The sequence below is a fragment of the Phyllobates terribilis genome, unplaced genomic scaffold, assembly GCF_046119375.1.
Source record: "Phyllobates terribilis strain yellow unplaced genomic scaffold, ASM4611937v1 Scaffold_11__3_contigs__length_659146591, whole genome shotgun sequence".
Taxonomy (NCBI): Eukaryota; Metazoa; Chordata; class Amphibia; order Anura; family Dendrobatidae; genus Phyllobates; species Phyllobates terribilis.
The window spans coordinates 496,339,126-496,354,168 of NW_027362771.1; positions in this window are offsets into that span (position 1 = coordinate 496,339,126).

Sequence of the window (15,043 nt, forward strand, 5' to 3'; positions counted from 1 at the left end):
CATCTGGTACTGGGGCACTGCGACGGACATAAGGTCTCGAAAATCCTCTGTGTCCTCAAGGCGGAAAGGCAGCATTTGTGTAGCCAAGAGCTTGCAGATGGTGAAATTCAACCTCTTAGCTTTCTCATGGCTAGGAGGAAATGGTCTTTTACTTGTCCACCTCTGAAGGACCGAGGGTTGGCTGTTGTGCTTAGACGGGGTTGAGTAGGGTGTCCTTGGCAAACTGACGGTCTGTGAGGAAGATGCAGGCGGAAAAGTTAGGTTGCCTTGATCCAAAGGTGGTGCTCTTGATGTCGGAGAGCGCTCAACACCAGCTGGTGTTTCCACTTCCAAATGAAATGATGACCTGCCAATCACACTGGCTGTTGCGGGTATAGAGGTGGCAGGTCTGCATCTCAAAACAGGTGCGAATGCTGTCCCCCCAGTCACAGAGGATGAAGAGGCTGCGGATGCACAAGATGGGGCAGACGGTGGTTGGCCCGGCCCGCTAGGCAGCATTGTAGCACAGTGAGCTTCCCACTGCAACTTATGCTTCATATCCATGTGACGGTTCATGCATGAAGTACTCAAACTATGGATTTTTTGGCCTCTACTTAGCTTTTGGTGACAAATGTTACAGATAACATGAGTTGGGTCATACTTATTGATCTGAAAAAATGCCCAGGCTATGCAAGGCTTAGAACCCATGCGACCTGAGGAGCCACCACGACTTGTGGTCAGAGGCAGAGTTGTGTTTGAGGATGCAGTTGTTGACGTGCTTACAGTACTACGTCTCTGTCCAGGAAGGCGCAACCTGACCTTGTCGTCACTAGCATCCTCCTCCACCTCCTCTGCTGACCTCATCGACTGGCTGACTGTGGGGTTGACAGTAAGTGGGATCTGCAACGTCATCATCATCATCACCCTGTGTGTTCTCACACCGGTCGTCCTCAGAGCCAACCTCTTCCTGCCCTGACAAAAAACTCAAGTTGTCGCTCCAATCAGGTATTTGAGTCTCATCATCATCTTCATCATTGTCTCCACAAACAGGAGTTACAGTTTGGGAACGAGGGTCTACATTATGCTCAGAACCTTCTTCATTTGGTCCTGGATACGACTCAAAGATTCTGGGCATCAGTGCAGATCATTTCCTTGTCTGGATTTACAGAAGCTCTGGAGCCGACCTCTGATTCCCAGGCTATAGTATGAGTAAACAGCTCTGCAGACTCAACCATCTGTTCTTCCCCATACTCAGACGGGCAGCTGGAGACTAGGGAGCTGTGAGGAAGCAAGTGCGATTGGGGTGACATCTCTGAGGACTGGAGTATTTGTGATGTTGAAGTTGAGGTGGAGGAGAGCTCACTTAAAGGAGCACTTTTTATCCATTGAAGCACCTGCTGTTTTTGTGTCTCATCTGGAATTTTTAGCGATGGGCGTGGCCGTAAGAAAGGGATCGTATCACATTGTCCACTAAAAGAAGTAGACATCTTAGTTTGGCTGGAATATGGTCTTTCTTTTGCAGATGTTATGTTGCTTTAACACCTACCCCACGGACACAACCTTTTTTCCCTTCTCAACATGCCTATTCCCCTTTCCACCAGCAGCAGGCCTTTTTCCACTCATTTTGGTGGATAACTAATTGACAACTCTTGAATTCTTTGCACAAAAAACGATGGATGGAAACCGAGCAGAGTGGCCAAATTGTGGCACCAGTCCAAAAGGATTGCCTGGGTTAGAAGCAGTAAAACAATTTTATTAGATACACAGGTGGTGGGGCTTGGTATAGATGGCCTAATAGAATGAGTACCAAACACTGCTACAAGCCCAAAATTATTTTCCAGGCAAGATGCAGCTAAAAATTATTAGTAATTTAAAAGCTGGTGGAGTTAGTATAGGTGGCCTAAGAGAATGAGTACCACACACTGCTAATATACCCAAAATTATTTTACAGGCAAGATGCAGCTAAAAATTATTAGTAATTTGAAAGCTGGTGGATTTTAGTATAGATGGCCGAATAGAATGAGTACCACACACTGCTACAGGCCTAAAATTATTTTACACTCAAGATGCAGCTAAAAATTATTAGAAATTTGAAAGCTGGTGGAGCTTAGTATAGATGGCCTAATAGAATGAGTACAACACACTGCTGATATGCCCAAAATTATTTTACAGGCAAGATGCAGCTAAAAATTATTATTAATTTCAAAGCTGGTGGAGCTTGGTATAGATGGCCTAATAGAATGAGTACCACACACTGCTACAGGCCTAAAATTATTTTACACTCAAGATGCAGCTAAAAATTATTAGAAATTTGAAAGCTGGTGGAGCTTAGTATAGATGGCCTAATAGAATGAGTACAACACACTGCTGATATGCCCAAAATTATTTTACAGGCAAGATGCAGCTAAAAACTATTAGTAATTTGAAAGCTGGTGGAGCTTAGTATAGATGACCTAATACAATGAGTACCACACACTGCTACTAAGCCCAAAATTATTTTCCGGGCTAGATGCAGCTAAAAATTATTATTAATTTCAAAGCGGGTGGAGCTTGGTATAGATGGCCTAATACAATGAGTACCACACTGCTACTAAGCCCCAAATTATTTTCCGGGCTAGATGCAGCTAAAAATTATTATTAATTTCAAAGCTGGAGGAGCTTGGTATAGATGGCCTAATACAATGAATACCACACACTGCTACTAAGCCCAAAATTATATTCCCGGCCAGATGCAGCTAAAAATTATTATTAATTTCAAAGCTGGTGGAGCTTGGTATAGATGGCCTAATACAATGAGTACCACACACTGCTAATATGCCCAAAATTATTTTACAGGCAAGATGCAGCTAAAAATTAGGAATTTGAAAGCTGGTGGAGCTTAGTATAGGTGGCCTAATAGAATGAGTACCACACACTACTAATATGCCCAAAATAATTTTACATTCAAGATGCAGCTAAAAATTATTATTAATTTCAAAGCTGGTGGAGCTTGGTTTAGATGGCCTAATACAATGAGTACCACACACTGGTAATATGCCCAAAATTATTTTACACTCAAGATGCAGCTAAAAATTAGGAATTTGAAAGCTGGTGGAGCTTGGTTTAGATGGCCTAATACAATGAGTACCACACACTTGTACTATGCCCAAAATTATTTTCCGGGCTAGATGCAGATAAAAATTATTATTAATTTGAAAGCTGGTGGAGCTTGGTATAGATGGCCTAATACAATGAGTACCACACACTGCTACTATGCCCAAAAGGTTTTACTTGGCTAGGTGCAGTAAAAAAATTGTATTACATACACAGGTGGTGTAGCTTGCAACACAGATACGCTACTCCACTGACTAACACACACTGCAAGAGGCCCAAAAGGATTTGCTTAGCTAGATTTAGCCAAATGCTGTGAAAAACACTTGCACAGCACTAAAACTGACCGGCCTGGCAAAAAGTGATAGGAACTGATGTAACCTAGCAATCAAAAGGGCTGGAATTACAACTAGTCACTACTCCCAACCTATCTGTCTATTTAAGAGCACAGACCTGCCTGGCAAAAAGTGCTAGGAACTGCTGTAACCTAGCCCTCAGAGGGCTGCAATTACAAACTAGTCCCTACTCCCTAAACCTTTCTGTCTATTTAAGAGAAAATTTGCTTGCAATTCAGTTACACAATATAGCGCTAACAGCAGCAGCAGTGCCTTCTAACACTCAGCTGCAGCAGTGAGAAAATGGTGGCGACAGGGAAAAAACTGGGTCTTATAGGGCAAGGACATGTGACATACACAGCCAATGACACATGCCCTTGCTTGTCTGAAAAAAAGCACTTCGCTCCGTGTGTGCGCTGCTGATAGGCTGACAGACTGCACCTCCCCTCTGTAAATGCGGGAAAGAGAAAAAAATGGAGATCTTCATTATTTCTGCAGAGATCCATCCCATGCCCCTCCTCCCGCCCCACTGTATACTCAAACTTTGTATTAACAATGATTATCAGCATTACTGTGAAAAAATCCAGTTACGATTTTGGTGCACGAACAGTTAGCGAACATAACCTCGAACAGCCGGATTTTTTTCAAATCGTTTGGGTTCGTCGAATGCCTTGAACACCGCCCTAAACAGCTCGAATTTGAAATTGGCGAACAGTTCGATTCGAACACCGCTCATCTCTAGTGAGGAGAGTGCTGAAAAGTGATAAGCCAAACATAGTTATGTGTTACATTCTGCAATGAAAACTCATAGATGGAAAAAAATGTTATGGTGGTCTGGGCCAAATAAAACAAATAATAAAAGTGAATGAGTATGATTAGTGAGAACGTCAATGGTTGGCCAATGATATCTACCACTGTATGTTAATTTTAGTCTTAGTATAGTCATTTTGGTTAATGGTCTGTATGGTATTATCGTGGTTATAGTTCTGGTGTAATTATTTGTCTAATATTTCAGTATTCATGACTATATTGGTCTTGGTACAGTTGTGTTTGGTAATGATTATTTTGATGGCTTTCCATAACTGTGTTGGTATTATATGGCCATAGTCTGGTGGTATTAATATTATTATTATTTAGCGGTATTATTATTACTATTGGTCTTACAATAAATCTTGATATTCCAATGTCAAGCAGGGTTATATTTATAATATAGAGACCCCCCATTAGGGGAAGTAGATGTAAGAGGCTTCATGGACCTATCAGATTTCAGGTACCAGGGTTGAATTTTAGTTCCAGTCTGACCATGTGTATTGTTTTTGTGGGTCAGTGATGTTTTTCGTTAAACACAGCATGCTCAATATATTACATTTTTGTCAAAGACTTCTCTATAGGATTTAAAAAACACTTTGTGAAAATTCACGTTAAAAAATAAAAACAGCCACCTCCTTGGAATATCATAAATATTTAAAATTAACTTAGTTTTCAGAATTTTTATACACTTTAAAAAACAAAAACAAAATCAATGTGGAACAGAAACTCACCTTTACCAACTTTTTGAGGCCACAGCCTAAAAAGTATTTTTGTTCTAATCTTCTCTCTTTCTTAGGTGCCAGAGTTAAGAGGGGTTAAATATACACAATACGTGAAAATGACCATTGCCCTTCCATGACAACACCCAAAATGCTGTATATCTTCTACATTGAAGTGTAAGGTATGTAAGGCAACACTTCTTAGCTTGGTGCTCGAATGTGTACCTCTCCTGTAGTTATTCGGTTGCCTCTTCCCTTGGTAGTGCATAACCCATTGACTATATGTGCAAAAATAGCAACATAGAACACAATCTGAGCATTTCCTGACATTTCCAAGTTAAGTAAAACTTGAAATGCATGCTGTGCTCTCTGTGGTTAGCAGACAACAATATTCATTCCATTGTACACCATATTTTAAAGGAAACTACTGCAAAAATCTGTATTTTTGCCAACTGCCTGTTCACTGTTGATATGAAACGAGCAATGAATGTAATTTACAATTAAGTTCTCAAAAGTTGTTAAAGATTCAAATATATAAATAAAATAATACAATTTTGCATAAATCAAACATTCCTAATGTTGAAAGCAATTATAAAAAGATAGGCAGAGTTTATGTATATTTTTAAGTATTTTTTTTACTGCTAACATTGCTTCTTGTATAGTTTATATATGCTCATAAATAAGATATGTCCATTCAAAGTATATATAACTTGCATTGAAAGGAGTTGCCCAAACAGCACCACTGATATTTAGTTATTCCCTGCATCTATTAGACTTCCTATAAGGTGACTAAAAAGATCTATTTTATTTATCTGTTTGATGGCCATTTTGCTTAATCCACGCGGAACCAAATTACAAAAGTTCAAAATTTTGGTAAATTTTCATTTTTATAAAATTAGAGAAAAATTTAATTTGACTCAAATTCATTCGCTTATCTCTAATCTTCACTGTAAAGTAGAACAAGAAGTCTTGGAAGTGATGATATGGCCCCCTCAGAGCTCTGATCTTATTATCAGTAAGTCTGTCTGAGACTACATGAGGAAACTGAAGGATATTCAGACGTCTGCATGTACAGAAGATCTGTGGTTTGTTCTCCAAGATGTTAGGAACAACCTTTCTGCTAAGCTCCTTCAAAAATTGTCTGTAAGTATACTGTGTGCAAAGGATGGTCACACCAAATATTGATTTGATTTAGATTTCTATTTTGCTTATTCACTTTTCATTTTGTAAATAGATAAAAGTAAACCTTGAACACTTCTATTTTCAAATGTGCTATTACTTTGCTGCATTTTTCAATATTTGCCACACTTGCCTAAAACTTTTGCATAACACTCTGTTTATATCTACACACACACATATATATATTGTAAGGTGGCTGCCGGACAGGTCGTGGACGGGAGGTATGTGTCCCCGAAGTGCCAAGATTCGGTGATGTAGGACCCGCAGAAGCAGGCTCCAGCACACATAGTGCTGAGAGGAATTTAATGGGCCTGGATTACAGGGCCGGGTTTTACGAGCAGCTGAAAGAGCTGGGGGGGGGGGAACAGCTGCTCACTTACCTCCAGTCAAGGTCTTGGAAGGCTAATTTAAGACAGCTGCGCCTGTCTCTGTCTCTCTGTGTTTGTTGGGCAAGGTGAGCAGACCTTGCAGGTGTTTCTTAGACTCTGCAGGAGGCAGAGAAAAGCACCTTGTTTAAACGGCTGAAGCGGTGCCGCATGGACTTATTTTGAGCTTTGTTCTGTTATGCCTTTTTGTGCCAGGAAAAGGCTGTTACTTTTGTTTCTTAACTGGTGTATGGACACTAAATAAACCACCAGTTTATTTCAACCTGTGGACTGCATCACTGTGTGAACCCGTGCCTACCTCCAACACGGCTCAGTGAGTACAAATCCCTACAATATATATTTGTCAAAAAAATAAAGGTAACACTCAAATAACACATCCTAGATCTGAATGAATGAAATATTCTCATTGAATACTTTGTTCTTTACAAAGTTGAATGTGCTGACAACAAAATCACACAAAAATCATCAATGGAAATCAAATGTATTAACCAATGGAGGCCTGGATTTGGAGTCACCCCCAAAATTAAAGTGGAAAAACACACTACAGGCTGATCCAACTTTGATGTAATGTCCTTAAATCAAGTCAAAATGAGGCTCAGCATTGTGTGTGGCCTCCACGTGCCTGTATGACCTCCCTACAATGCCTGGGCATGCTCCTGATGAGTTTGCGGTTGGTCTCCTGTGGGATCTCCTCCCAGACCTGCACTAAAGCATCTGCCAACTCCTGGAAGTCTGTGGTGCAATGTGACATTGGTGGATGGAGTGAGACATGATGTCCCAGATGTGCTCAATTGGATTCAGGTCTGGGGAACGGGCAGGCCAGTTTCATAGCTTCAATGCCTTCATCTTGCAGGAACTGCTGACACACTCCAGCCACATGAGGTCTGGCATTGTCCTTCATTAGAAGAAACCCAAGGCCAACCGCACCAGCATATGGTTTCATAAGGGGTCTGAGGATCTCATCTCTGTACCTAATGGAAGTCAGGCTACCTCCGGCGAGCAAATGGAGGGCTGTGCGACCCTCCAAAGAAATGCCACTCCACGCCATTACTGACCAACTGCCAAACCGGTCATGCTGAAGGATGTTGCAGGCAGCAGATCGCTCTCCACGGTGTCTCCAGACTCTGTCACGTCTGTCACATGTGCTCAGTGTGAACCTGCTTTCATCTGTGAAGAGCACAGTGCACCAGTGGCGACTTTGCCAATCCTGTTGTTCTGTGGCAAATGCCAAGCGTCCTGCACGGTGTTGGGCTGTGAGAACAACCCCCATCTGTGGACGTCGGGCCCTCATACCACCCTCATGGAGTCGATTTCTAACCATTTGTGCAGACACATGCACATTTGGGGCCTGCTGGAGGTCATTTTGCAGGGCTCTGGCAGTGCTCCTCCTGTTCCTCCTTGCACAAAGGCGGAGGTAGCGGTCCTACTGCGGGGTTGTTGCCCTCCTACGGCCCCCTCCAAGTCTCCTGATCAACTGGCCTGTCTCCTGGTAGTGCCTCCAGCCTCTGGACACTACGCTGACAGAAACAGGAAACCTTCTTGCCATAGCTCACATTGATGTGCCACCCTGGATGAGCTGCACTACCTGAGCAACTGCTGTGGGTTGTAGAGTCCGTCTCATGCTACCACGAGTGTGAAAGCACAACCAACATTCAAAAGTGACCAAAACATCAGCCAGAAAGCAATGGTACTGAGATGTGGTCTGTGGTCCCCACCTGCAGAACCACTCCTTTATTGAGGGTGTCTTGATAATTGCCAAAATTTCCATCTATTGTCTATTCCATTTGCACAACAGCATATGAAATTGATTGTCAATCAGTGTTGCTTCCTAAGTGGACAGTTTGATTTCACAGAAGTTTGATTAAGGCTGTGTGCCCACGATGCGTTTAAGCGTTTCCGCAGCGGCAAAAACACTGCAGAAACGCTTAAAAAACGCATGGTAGAAGGCCTACCATGTTCCTCAATGATAATCCGCATGTGCTGTGCACATGCTGTGGAAAATTCCGCTGTGGAAAAAAAAAAGCAGCACTACCAATTATTTTGCGGAAGTGCTACATTTTTGCCGCCATCGACTTGCATTGGAACGCATGGATTCCACATCACTGTATATGTAGATGTGCATTCCATGCGTTCCAATGTGCGGATGGTACCCAGGTCTAGAGGACAGGAGACTCTCCTCCGGACTCGGGTACCATAGAAACTGTGAAAAAAAGAATAAAATGAAAAACAAATATTATACTTACCTTCTGATGGCCCCCGGTGTGTTTGTTTTCGCTTGCCGGCAGCTCTCGATGGATGGGAGGACCTGCACTGACGTCATAGTCATGTGACGGGTCACGTGATGCAGGTCCTTCAGTGTACCGCAATCTGCCGAAAAGGGAGAATGGAGGGAAGCAAGACTGTGGGGCCATCGGAAGGTAAGTATAGATTTATTTTTTTAATTTTTACCATTCTTTCGGTCACACTATATAAATCCATGCCGGTTGCATGGATTTATATAGTGTGACCAAGTTGTCAAGCACTTTCCAAGTGATGCTAAAATCGCTTGGAAAGAGCTTGTCAACCCGCATGCAGAAATGCATGTGAAGAACGCTTCACATCCGCATGTCCCTGGCAGGAAAAACACATGTACAATCCTCATGTACAATCCGCATGCGTTTTTTCTGCCAGGGAGATGCAGAAACGCTCAGGAAAAAATCTGGAGTATTTCTGCATCGTGGGCACATAGCCTTACTTGGAGTTATATTCTGTTGTTTAAGTGTTTCCTTTATTTTTTTGAGCAGTGTATATATATATATATATGTATTTATGTATGTATGAGTGTAAAATCTGAAGTATGAGGGTGGCACATCTAAATTGGAGAAAAAAAGTGTAATGATTCTTTTATCACCCATACAAGCTATATAAGCTACATTGTAGCTGTCTCTATGGAGCCTTTGTCAGGCAGCGTTACATTTTCACATAATGAGGTGTATATATACATAGAGATTCATTATTTAACTAATTAACATGACTATCGAGTAAAGGTGTAACAACACAGTACATATAAATATATATAAAAAATACATTTTATATCACAATTCATTTATATAGAAAAGTGTACAATTTCATGCAAATATTATTACAACACATATACTGTATGTAGTGCTAAAATTCATATATAATTAATACACTCAAATGATATAAGTAAGTGAAATAAACACCCCATACATGTCAGTTCTGCTAATAAGAAAAAAAGAATCAAATGATTTTCTTACGAGACTCACTACCTATGGACTTGTAAGACTGCAAGTTTCAGCATTCTGCTGTTCATTCATGCTGATTGGAAGGTTCATGTGTACTGGAAAAAAAACAATGGCGGTCATTATGTCTAAGGTCAAACCAGTGACAAATCATTGCTTAGAAAGTAACAGTAGAGGACACCCAGTGCGCTTATACACACAGACAAAATTGTTGGTACCCTTCTATTAAAGTGAGAAAAACCCACAATGGTCACTGAAATAACTTGAAAGTGACAAAAGTAATTTTCAATTTTAATTTACTGAATAGCGACTAATGAAAATCAGACATTGATTTTGAATTGTGGTTCAATAGAAAAATAAAAAAAACTAATGAAAATGGCCTGGACAAAAATGATGTTAGCCCTGAAAAAGATTGAAAATAATTTGATTATAGGGATATGTTAAACTAAGATGTGTCCTGTAATCAGCATCACAGGTGTCTACAAAACAGTTACTCTGAAAAAACCTACAAGTAGCAAAATGAACATAAACCCTGCTGTAAATAAATAAATAAATAAAAAGCAAAAGTGCATTCAAATAAAATAAGGTTCTTAGTAACACTGTTTTTGATCAAAAATAGCAGGAAAGTATGTAGATTGTGAGTCCCAATGGGGACAGTGCTGATAATGTCTGTAATTGTCTGAATTGTAAAGTGTTGTGGAATATGTTGGCTCTATATAAATAAAAAGATTATTATTTTTAAAGCCATCCCACCACGGCACGGTGAACCCATTTGTGATAGTCCTACTCTGTCTAATATTAAAAACCTTACCATTTGTCAAAGTTGACCTCAGTGTGCGAATAAGGGTAGACAAAACACCAGGACCCAAACTGTGGACACACCAGCCTAGAGCTTGATAATACATTTAAAGCTTCCCTAGGCTGGTGTCCACAGTTTGAGACCCGGTCCTTTGTCTGCCCTTATTCACACAATGTGGTCAACTTTGCTGATTTATCACAAATGTGATAACAGACTGTCTAGGTAAAGATGTTGCTGAACTTTTCTTTGTAAGAACTATACGCACGTATAAATAGTTTGGTGTGTGCAACCCTGTTGACAGATGTCATTTAAGGAGAGGCAAAATGTTATAATGAGGTACTGTTTAAAATGATAGATATATCCAGGCTCAGAAGGTTCTGAACAATAGCTGGTAAGTTTAAAGAATTCCAGTCCTTTATATGATCATGAAGCCAAAAAAGGGTGAGATTGTTAGAATTCCCCGAGCAGGACACAACCCAAAGTGACAACTGTGGCAGATCGCCCAGACTAACCTAACACCACTCAACTCAGGATACAACTATAACCATACAGGACTTAACTGAAGAATCTAGGTGTACCATATTTTTCAGACTATAAGACGCACAGGATCATAAGACGCACATAGGTTTTAGAGGAAGAAAATAGAAAAAAAATTAAACCAAAAATGTGGTCATGATGCCCTGTTATGGGGAGGGGGTCTGCTGCTGACACTGTTATAAGGGTAATGTCCACCAATTCTGTATGTACAGTACAGACCAAAAGTTTGGACACACCTTCTCATTTAAAGATTTTTCTGTATTTTCATGACTTTGAAAATTGTACATTCACACTGAAGGCATCAAAACTATGAATTAACACATGTGGAATTATATACTTAACAAAAAAGTGTTAAACAACTGAAAATATGTCTTATAGTCTAGGTTCTTCAAAGTAGCCACCTTTTGCTTTGATGACTGCTTTCACATTCTTGGCATTCTCTTGATGAGCTTCAAGAGGTAGTCACCGGAAATGGTTTTCACTTCACAGGTGTGCCCTGTCAGGTTTAATAAGTGGGATTTCTTGCCTTATAAATGGGGTTGGGACCATCAGTTGTGTTGTGCATAAGTCAGGTGGATACACAGCTGATAGTCCTACTGAATAGACTGTTGGAATTTGTATTATGGCAAGAAAAAAGCAGCTAAGTAAAGAAAAACGAGTGGACATCATTACTTTAAGAAATGAAAGTCAGTCAGTCCGAAAAATTGGGCAAACTTTGAGTGTGTCCCCAAGTGCAGTTGCAAAAACCATCAAGTGCTACAAAGAAACTGGCTCACATGAGGACCGCCCCAGGAAAGGAAGACTAAGAGTCACCTCTGCTTCTGAGGATAAGTTTATCCAAGTCACCAGCCTCAGAAATCGCAGGTTAACAGCAGCTCAGATTAGAGACCAGGTCAATGCCACACAGAGTTCTAGCAGCAGACACATCTCTTCAACAACTGTTAAGGGGAGACTTTGTGCAGCAGGCCTTCATGGTAAAATAGCTGCTAGGAAACCACTGCTAAGGACAAGCAACAAGCAGAAGAGACTTGTTTGGGCTAAAGAACACAAGGAATGGACATTAGACCAGTGGAAATCTGTGCTTTGGTCTGATGAGTCCAAATTTGAGATCTTTGGTTCCAACCACTGTGTCTTTGTGCGGCGCAGAAAAGGTGAACGGATGGACTCTACATGCCTGGTTCCCACCGTGAAGCATGGAGGAGGAGGTGTGATGGTGTGGGGGTGCTTTGCTGGTGACGCTGTTGGGGATTTATTCAAAATTGAAGGCATACTGAACATGCATGGCTATTACAGCATCTTGCAGCGGCATGCTATTCCATCTGGTTTGTGTTTAGTTGGACCATCATTTATTTTTCCACAGGACAATGACCCCAAACACATCTCCAGGCTGTATAAGGGCTATTTGACCAAGAAGGAGAGTGATGGGGTGCTACACCAGATGACCTGGTCTCCACAGTCACCAGACCTGAACCCAATCGAGATGGTTTGGCGTGAGCTGGACCGCAGAGTGAAAGCAAAAGGGCCAACAAGTGGTAAGCATATCTGGGAACTCCTTTAAGATTGTTGGAAGACCATTTCCGGTGGCTACCTCTTGAAGCTCATCAAGAGAATGCCAAGAGTGTGTAAAGCAGTCATCAAAGCAAAAAGTGGCTACTTTGAAGAACCTAGAATATAAGACATATTTTCAGTTGTTTCACACTTTTTTGTTAAGTATATAATTCCACATGTGTTAGGCTATGTGCGCACGATGCAGAAATGAAGCAGAAAATTTCTGCAGCATTTCTGCATCTCCCTGGCAGAAAAAACGCATGCAGATTGTGCATGCGTTTTTCCTGCAGAATACATGCGGAATACATGCGGATTCACATGCGTACCCACATGCGTTAACGCATGTGTTTCCGCATGCGGACTGACAAGCACTTTCCAAGCGATAGCATCACTTGGAAAGTGCTTGACAACTAGGTCACACTATATAAATCCATGCAAAAGGCATGGATTTATATAGTGTGGCCGTAAAAATAAAAAAATAAGCTATACATACCCCCGATCCCCCTCCGATCCCCCTCCGCGTGTGCTGTCTCGCTCGTCCTGGCTTCTTCTGGGTTGCCGGCATCTCGCGTCACAGGACCCGCGACGTCATCTCATGTCCTGGAAGGTAAGCGCTGCAGGGGCCGCCGGACAGGTGAATATAAACTTTATTTATTACTTTATTCTTTTTTTTACAGGTACAATGGTACCCAGGTCTGGATGAGAGTCTCCTCTCATCCAGAACTGGGTACCATCCGCACATAGAGACGCATAAAATCCGCTTGTACAAATGTACAGACACGGATTCTATGCGTCTCAATGCAAGTCAATGGCGGCGCTTCCGCTGCGCTTCCGCAAAATGAATGAACATGCTGCGGATTTATTTGCACTGCAGAAAAGCTGCGGAAAAATCCGCAGCATGTGCATTGACATTGCGGAATGCCATTGGGGACCATGGGGTGCATATTACCATGCGTTTTTGATGCGTTTCCACTGTGGAAATTCCGCAGCATAAACGCATGAAAAACGCATCGTGTGCACGCAGCCTTAATTCATAGTTTTGATGCCTTCAGTGTGAATGTACAATTTTCAAAGTCATGAAAATGCAGAAAAATCTTTAAATGGGAAGGTGTGTCCAAACTTTTGGTCTGTACTGTATATACCCCATCCTGGTATATATTTGCCCCCATCCTTGCATATATGCCCCCCCCCCCCCTTCCTGTTGTACATGACACCCATTCCCATCCTGATATACATTGTCCCCCATCCTGGTATGCACTTCACCCTCATCCCCATCCTAGCATGCGTGGCACCCCCATCCTGGTATGTGTGGCACCCCCACCTGGTATGCATGGCACCCCCATCCTGGTATACATGGTCCCCATCCCAATTCTGGTATACATGGTCCCCATCCCAATTCTGGTATGTTTGGCACCCCTCATCCTGGTGTGCTTGGTACCCCTCATCCTGGTATGCTTGGCACCCCTCATCCTGGTATGCTTGGCACCCCTCATCCTGGTATGCATGGCATCCCCATCTCTGTGCACAAAAAAAAAATAAAAGGATTCTACTCACCTTCCTTCCCTCTGCTACTGCGCTGCATCCTGTTCTTCTGCCAGCAGCTGATCTCAGCATAAGAGCTGCACATGACTATTCACTCAACCTTAATATCATGCACAGCGTCAGCTCAGCTGCGGCTCCTTCTGTAGCTCGGCAATCATGTGTGCCCGCTATTAAAGAGCATGAATATTCACTGGCATGGGGAGTAGTGAATATTCATGCCCTTTAATAGCGGGCACACGTCACCGCCGAGCTGCTGCAGGAAGCCCATGGCTGGGCTGACACTGCAAAACACTGGAGAAAAGCTGTTTTTCATGCCTAAGAAATGCCTCCAGACCCTTCCCCCACCAATCTGTGTGAAACAGTTGACGCGATGGTGTAATTTTATTGCATCAACTGTGTACTGCAGAGAGTCAGCAGACTGGAGACAGGAGCAAAGGCAGAGCACCGAGGGACCGGACCAAGGTGAATATGTTGTGTTCTTTTTTTTTCATGTGTATGGGATGTTTGGCTTGACATGGGGAGGCTATTGGGGTCTTATGCTGAACATGAGGAGGTTATGGGAGTCTCCTGCTGGACATAGGGAGGTTATAGGGGTCTCCTGCTGGATGTACGGAGGTTATGGGGGTATGCGTGTGTGCGTACCATGCTATCTGGTGCCATTGTTTTTAAGACCCTGTATCAGCGAATTTGCACATACAGTGTCGTCAATAAAATGGCATCGGATAGCACGGTAAACGTGCACGCTGACTCCGTCTCCATTTCATTGAAGTAATGTACTAAAGCGTCAACATAGCAGTCCGCATGCACTGCCCATCGCCACTATCCCTATGACTGGCACATGTGCACTGCTATGTTGACGCTGTAGTACATTACTTCA